Below are 7,197 nucleotides of genomic sequence, written 5' to 3'. Positions count from 1 at the left end.
GATTACACATCTGCCCCGATGTTAGAAACGTTGTCACTTGTCTAAAGAAGGAGATTACACATCTGCCCCGATGATAAAAACATTGTCCCTTGGCTAAAGGAGGTTACACATCTGCCCCAATGATAGAAACATTGTCCCTTGGCTAAAGGAGGTTACACATCTGCCCCAATGATAGAAACATTGTCCCTTGACTAAAAAAGGAGATTACACATCTGCCCCGATGTTAGAAACGTTGTCACTTGTCTAAAGAAGGAGGTTACACATCTGCCCCGATGATAAAAACATTGTCCCTTGGCTAAAGGAGGTTACACATCTGCCCCAATGATAGAAACATTGTCCCTTGGCTAAAAAAGGAGATTACACATCTGCCCCGATGTTAGAAACGTTGTCACTTGTCTAAAGAAGGAGATTACACATCTGCCCCGATGATAAAAACATTGTCCCTTGGCTAAAGGAGGTTACACATCTGCCCCAATGATAGAAACATTGTCCCTTGGCTAAAAAAGGAGATTACACATCTGCCCCGATGTTAGAAACGTTGTCACTTGTCTAAAGAAGGAGATTACACATCTGCCCCGATGATAAAAACATTGTCCCTTGGCTAAAGGAGGTTACACATCTGCCCCAATGATAGAAACATTGTCCCTTGGCTAAAGGAGGTTACACATCTGCCCCAATGATAGAAACATTGTCCCTTGACTAAAAAAGGAGATTACACATCTGCCCCGATGTTAGAAACGTTGTCACTTGTCTAAAGAAGGAGGTTACACATCTGCCCCGATAATAGAAACGCTGTCACTTGAACCTTAAACCTTACCTAAGTAATCTATTTAACCTAGTTTTTGTTTCATCACTTTTTATAGCTGTAAATTAACTAATGTTGATTAATGGAAAAACTGCCATTTTTCTTTTACATTTATTGTACTCAAAATTTATCAAATAAGCGTAATTTTGCGAGCTGTGAATGAAGTTTTTTGAGTAACTTAATTTACGCTCCATTTGGTTTTATATAAAAGTCCTGTCCGTGCCACACGGCGATTTTCATCGCTACTCAAAATAGGTGATTCCGTTGGTTTGGCCTCAGACGAGATTGATTAAAATACATGCAACGTGTTATTATTCTCACTACAGTGAAATGAAATGTTTAACAGACAATATCTTAGATTACACTCGGTTAATCTGCTCAATTAGTATTGTTGGTCGACCTCAGCTATTTCGTACACGGCGCTCGCCAAACTGAGAACTCTAAGTTCACGATCACTGGCAAAGTGTTCGGCAGGACCTTGGCTCTCCTGGAGGACGAGGATCATCAGGACTATTGGGCACGATCGTCTATCCACTGTTCGAGCAGAGACTTCTTCGAAATGAACATAGACTTTGTAGTGCAATTAGTATTGGGTTCCATTGTATTTAGTTGAGAGGGACTTCGGTATTATGAATTTCACTGCATCTGGTCCAGAAGAGATTTCTGAATTATCGACTCGTAATCAAAACTCTTACCCTTTCTACTGGGAGTTTTACTTGGTTCGCTGATAGCAGCGTCTCCGATCAGATGAGCCAGGGGATTGGCGGTAACGAGGTGCAACCCGTTAACAATGGGGCTCACAGTCGGTGATGGCTTGGCGGAACTTCTCATCAGCTCTTTCATGTTCACCTTGAGATATTTCCGTTTCTCGACCTGCTTACCGACATTGGGAGACGCCGACAGAAACGATTTTGCTTTTGCGTCGAATCCGTCAGTTTTTTTGATAATCCTTGACAAACCGTCTTGAAATTTCGGTACAGAAGTTTGTTGAATCTTAAATTCTGGTGTCATAACCTTCAAATTGGCGGCAGGAACGGGTTTTATAACAATTTTATTACGTTTCTCGGCTTCTTGCGGTGAAATCATCTTAATTGTAAAGTTCATTTTCTTTTTATCAGCGACAGGCGAAGCGACATTACTAAAATTCAACGCCCTTTCTTTGAATAAGTTTGGATTCACGCCGCCAGCGAATGTTCTTGGATCTACTTTTCGAATTAAATTTTTTACAACGTCCGCGACTTTTCCTTCCGACAATTGCACGTTAAAAACTCGAGGCTTTTCGTTGACCTTCTTAACTAAGACTTGCGACGATTGCAAATTAGATTGCTTTCCGTGCGACATAAGATTGCCGACCGACCGAATCATTGTTAAATTCTGTGTCTGATTGTCTTTCGAATGAACATTTCTTTTATGTTCGTCTAGCGATTGTTTATTTGGTAAACGAACACCGCAAATACAAAGGAACTTATCGTTTTGGAAATGCGTTTTCATGTGCAGATGGAATTTGAATTCTTCTTTGATGCTTAATTTGCAAAGGCGGCAATGGAATCTCTGATTGCCAGAATGGCGTTCTTTGTGTTTTTTCATTGAGCCCGCTTTTAATTTAATATCGCAGATGTCGCAGCGTTCAGAATGCTTATTTTTGGGTTTTTTCGTCGCTTTAAAACTCTTCAATTTACGTACTACGGACAGCGGTTCGTCATCGTCTTCGTCCCAACTAGATTGGTCTGTGTCGCTAACTTCTGTAGTAAATTTCGGTCTTTTTGTTGTTGATTTGGCTTTTATCGGAGATTCTCGATTGCGTTTACTCAGTTTGTCTCTGCTCTCGGATGTGTTAACTTGGACAAGAGCCAACACATCTCCTAGCTCGATGCTCGTGCCATTACTTCTCTGTAAACTTGAGTTATCATCATTTTTAGTAGAGCTCTCTTTTCCACTTTTATCGGGACCTGAGTCGTCATTTTTGTGCGTGTTTTTACTCTCAACATTTTCAAGGTGTATTTTGTCACCTTTAGCGGGGGACACGTCACTGTTTCTAGGGCTCTCACCATTTTCAGAGAACATATCATCATCTTCAAGTGTTAATACATAAACCTTTTCAAGATTTAAACTGTCATCTTTTTCAGAGCATTTACCATCACTTCTTGCACTCAAATCACCATCTTGTTCAGGGACCAATTTGTCACTTTTTTCAGGGTTCAAATGGTCACCTTTTGAACTGTTCAATTTATCACAACCGCCTTCCCAATGCTTCAACAAATCACCTTTCCAATGTCTCAACTCTTCACTCTTTCCTTGACTCCCTGAAACGTTGCTTTTTCTATCACCGATCTTACTATTATCGTTAGCAGCAATTTGTTGATTGTCCGTCTTATCCAAATCACAGTGTTTCGACGAATTCCCATCAATTGCCGAAGCTGCTTCTGTAATTTTAGATTTGCAAACATAAGCAATGAGTCCGTCTTCCAAGAACTTGATAATGCCGTCAGCATTGTGTTTAGATTGTATATGGCTAGAGAAATCCCCCTTCTTAACAAACGTAACGCTGCAAATATCGCACGAAAAGGGGGTCTCATTCTTGTGGAACTTTGAAAAATGCGCAAACAAACGATTCGGCGTACAATACCGCACGCTGCAGTATTTACACACATATTTATACTTCAAATTGCGCTTTGTGTGCGCCGCCATGTGTCGGCGTAAAAAGGATTCACTAGAAAAGAGTTGGTCGCACTCCTTGCAAGCTAGCATGTTTAAAGAATTATCCATTTTAGAGATTTCGTGCAAAGTCTTTGAGACGGATGTGGGAACATTATTTGTCTTTATTAAATGCGGCGACCGGGGACTTTCTTCTTGATTCGTTTCGAGGATATCCATCTCGGATCCGTTTTCGAAGTATCGCTTGGTGATACGAGTGTTCTTGTCTGCGGTTGTATTCAAAGTCGCCGTGTGATCAACAATTCCTTCTAAACACTTCATCAATTTATCTCTGACGAAGGAGGAGCTATCAACGCAGTCCAACGGATCATGAACAGCAGTCGGCTCCTTTCCAGGTCCTCTAAGGAACTTCCTTTTAGGTTTAGCAGGGCATTTCTCAGCTTTACTAATAGATCTGTCGACGTAATCACCGACAGAACTAAAAGGATCTTTGTCTTCGATCGAAGGATTAGGTACATTAAGCAACTTTTCTTCATCCTTTTCAGCGACCTTGTGTACGTATTTCTTGTATTTATTAATCTCTTTGCTTTTAGCATCATATTTCTCAACTTTACGCATGAACCCATCGACATAATTGCTGACAGAGCTGTGTTTTTTCTGATGTTCTAGCAGAAAAGTCTTGCTGAAGAAGGATTGAGGACAAATTGAACATTTATACACATGGCTATTGGCATTTGAATGTTTAGAAGCATGGTTGATATAGTCGTGCTTCGTAAAGAAGGTTCTCTGACAAAATCTGCAAATCGTTGACGAATCTTTGTGTACATTCAAAAGATGTTTATATAATCTTGCATTCGTTTTAAATGTCTCATTTTTGCAGAGAATACACGACAGTTTGTCGGTTGAGACAATATCGCTATCTAGATTCAGAACGATCATATCCATGATCGCTTTTAATTCACAAATTCACAATCGAAGAACGCTGTAATAACGTTAAATTCTATTGCATTGTTAATTATTAATAATTGGTTGTTATTTTATTAATAATTCTTTGAATTTATGTCACAACAAACAATTTTTCGACGAGATACTTTGACAGTTTTGATTTTTATTTGTCGTTCGGTTGGTAAGATTAAAAAATGGCGTTTTAAATTCTTGTGCTGCATCCACACTATCCGAAATGTAGTTCAATGATGTTTTGAATAAATATTTTTCCATCATTTTAATATTGCCCTCAAAATGTTAACATGATAGTTACAGAACGAGTAAAATGTTACGATGGAAGTGAATTCTATTATAATGTTTATGGGAATAACCTTTGACCCACACTTAACGTTTAACGTTCATATTAAAACGATATACAGCATGGCTTTAAGAATGCTTGGATTTGTGCTATGTAATTCCAGGCGTTTCTGCAGCTCTGCCGTGGTTCTTTGCTATATTTTAGCTTAGTACGTAGTATTTTGGAAAGTGGCAGAATAATATGGGGACCCGGGGATGCAACGTACACTTCAATGGTGGAGAAAGTACAAAAGAAGTTTCTACGTTATCTTTACCTTAGAGACTTCGGGTACTATCCCTATTTATATCCATCAGCCTTCCTTTCTGGAATGCTGGGCATTGATAGTCTTGTCAACAGGCGGAAAGCTGCGTTGCTGATGAGTGATGATGGCCTATAACTTGTTTAACGGTAACAATCCAGAAATTTGGAATAAAATCTTATTTACATTCCTGATAACTTCGAAAGAGCGCGTAGACACAAACCATTCATTCTTCCGAGATGTAGGACTAACTTACCATTAGCAATGCCTCTCGGAAGAATGATAGTCCTTCTACACTCACTAGCCTCTGACATCGACATTTTCCACCTGAGCATTAATATATTTAAATCGCCAATTAGGCAATTATGTATTTGTATAATGTATCTTTGTTATTTGATTTTTTTTTATTCTGTAAATATGCACTTAAAATATAAATAAATAAAATTGGTTAATTCTACAATGTATCGCACGTATTTTTTAATAATGGTACCACCAGGCTCATCATGGCAAGGTTCCTACTCATACCAGGGAGCAACTTGACAGATGTTAATATTGAACCAGTTTATTAACTAATAATAACAATACAATTTGGGCCAAATGTAGTTTTGTTGTTTTACGCTGATAGACCCTCTGTCGGTGACAAAGTACACATACGCGGACATATGCAAATCCATCTGAAAACTAATGACATGCAAGTGCAAGGCTCCTACCAGATAATAACTAATCTTAATGGAGGTAAATATCTTTATAACAACTGTAATTTGGGGTCATGGTAATAAAAAACATAAATATATCAAACTGAGTAATTTTATTATGGATTTCTACATTCGAACATTTACTAAACGCTCTTTCAAAAAAATGCAAAACGGGTGTTAAACATTTACAGGAAACAATGTCGTAAAAGCAAACATGAAAGACAATTGACCGTTGTGTTATTTATTATTGTACATATAATTAATATTGTTGTACATATTTTTCATATTTAATTATTAAATAAAAATATCTAATCCACTGTTTTGTAATTGAATTAGCATAGGTAAACACTTAAATAAATATTTTTATCTGTTAAAAAATGACAACATTTTTCGACATGAAATAATCTTAATACTAGCAACACGTACTACACTGCCGTCAAAAGGGTTGCCAATCCATGGAGAATTTTCCATATTGCGGGGAATTTCTATGAATTAAAAGCGATTTGGTATTTTGTTGAGAGATCATTGAAGTTGGGAAAATGCGGAGATTCTACAGTATTAGAACTGATACCGATTAACCCCTCGGAAAATGTTGGGAGATATTTATTTATTTATATATCTCCGAGCCTGAAGAGGTTTAAAATGTATCATTTTTATAAAACGGTGTGATGCGTTTAACAGTGTTAGAAAGCGAGAATACTGCGCTTTCAGTTTTCATACAAACATTTACCATGGTTGCTCCCGAAATAATTCTATGAAACATCATTTACCATTTGAAAAATATTTGTCATGTTCGAAAACTACTTTTTATTTATTTATTTAACGCCCAGAGGGCTTTTACATGTAGGTGGTACAATTTTGATGACAGACAATTTTGAAACATGAGAAAAAAATAATAAAAATAAAATTGCGTTAAAAATAATATGCGCAATAAACAAAATAAAAAAGATCAAGAACATAAATTAAAAAATACAGCGATTTAACTGGTTTACAAAAATACAACTTCCATTTAGGAATAATTCGCAAAGTTAATATTAAATATATCAACATCACCTAAGTATTGGTTTCCCATTGTGTGAAACCGTTGTATTGGGGATTTCACAATGTAATAGCGTTTATGTGTGTTGCAGTGGAATAGTGTATTTTGTCGTGTTGTTATTGTAGGTATTCGTAAGTTTATGAGTTGCAGAAGTTCGCAACAGTCGAATTTAGAGTTTTGAATAAAAAAGTTAAGTATTTTATTTTATTTATTGTTTTCAAGTTTAATTTGTAGAACTCCATTTTAATTATATTTTTTTAATATATTCAATAATATTGTTATTGGGTTTATAAAAAAAGTTTATTTTTAAACAAGTTCTGCTGTATAATTATTATTACGCGTGACAGCTGTTTCGAACTCTGAAGGCATAGTTTGATAATTATTGAATATATAAAAAAAATTATAATACCTTTGTCTAATTAAATATGTTTTTTATGTTTTGCAAAAGGGTCATTATAGTTT

Source organism: Hesperophylax consimilis, chromosome 17 (genome assembly GCF_061612785.1).
Source record: "Hesperophylax consimilis isolate HC1 chromosome 17, BYU_Hcon_1.0, whole genome shotgun sequence".
Lineage (NCBI taxonomy): Eukaryota > Metazoa > Arthropoda > Insecta > Trichoptera > Limnephilidae > Hesperophylax > Hesperophylax consimilis.
The sequence above is the reverse complement of the archived record's forward strand: the minus strand, read 5'-3'. Positions refer to the sequence as shown.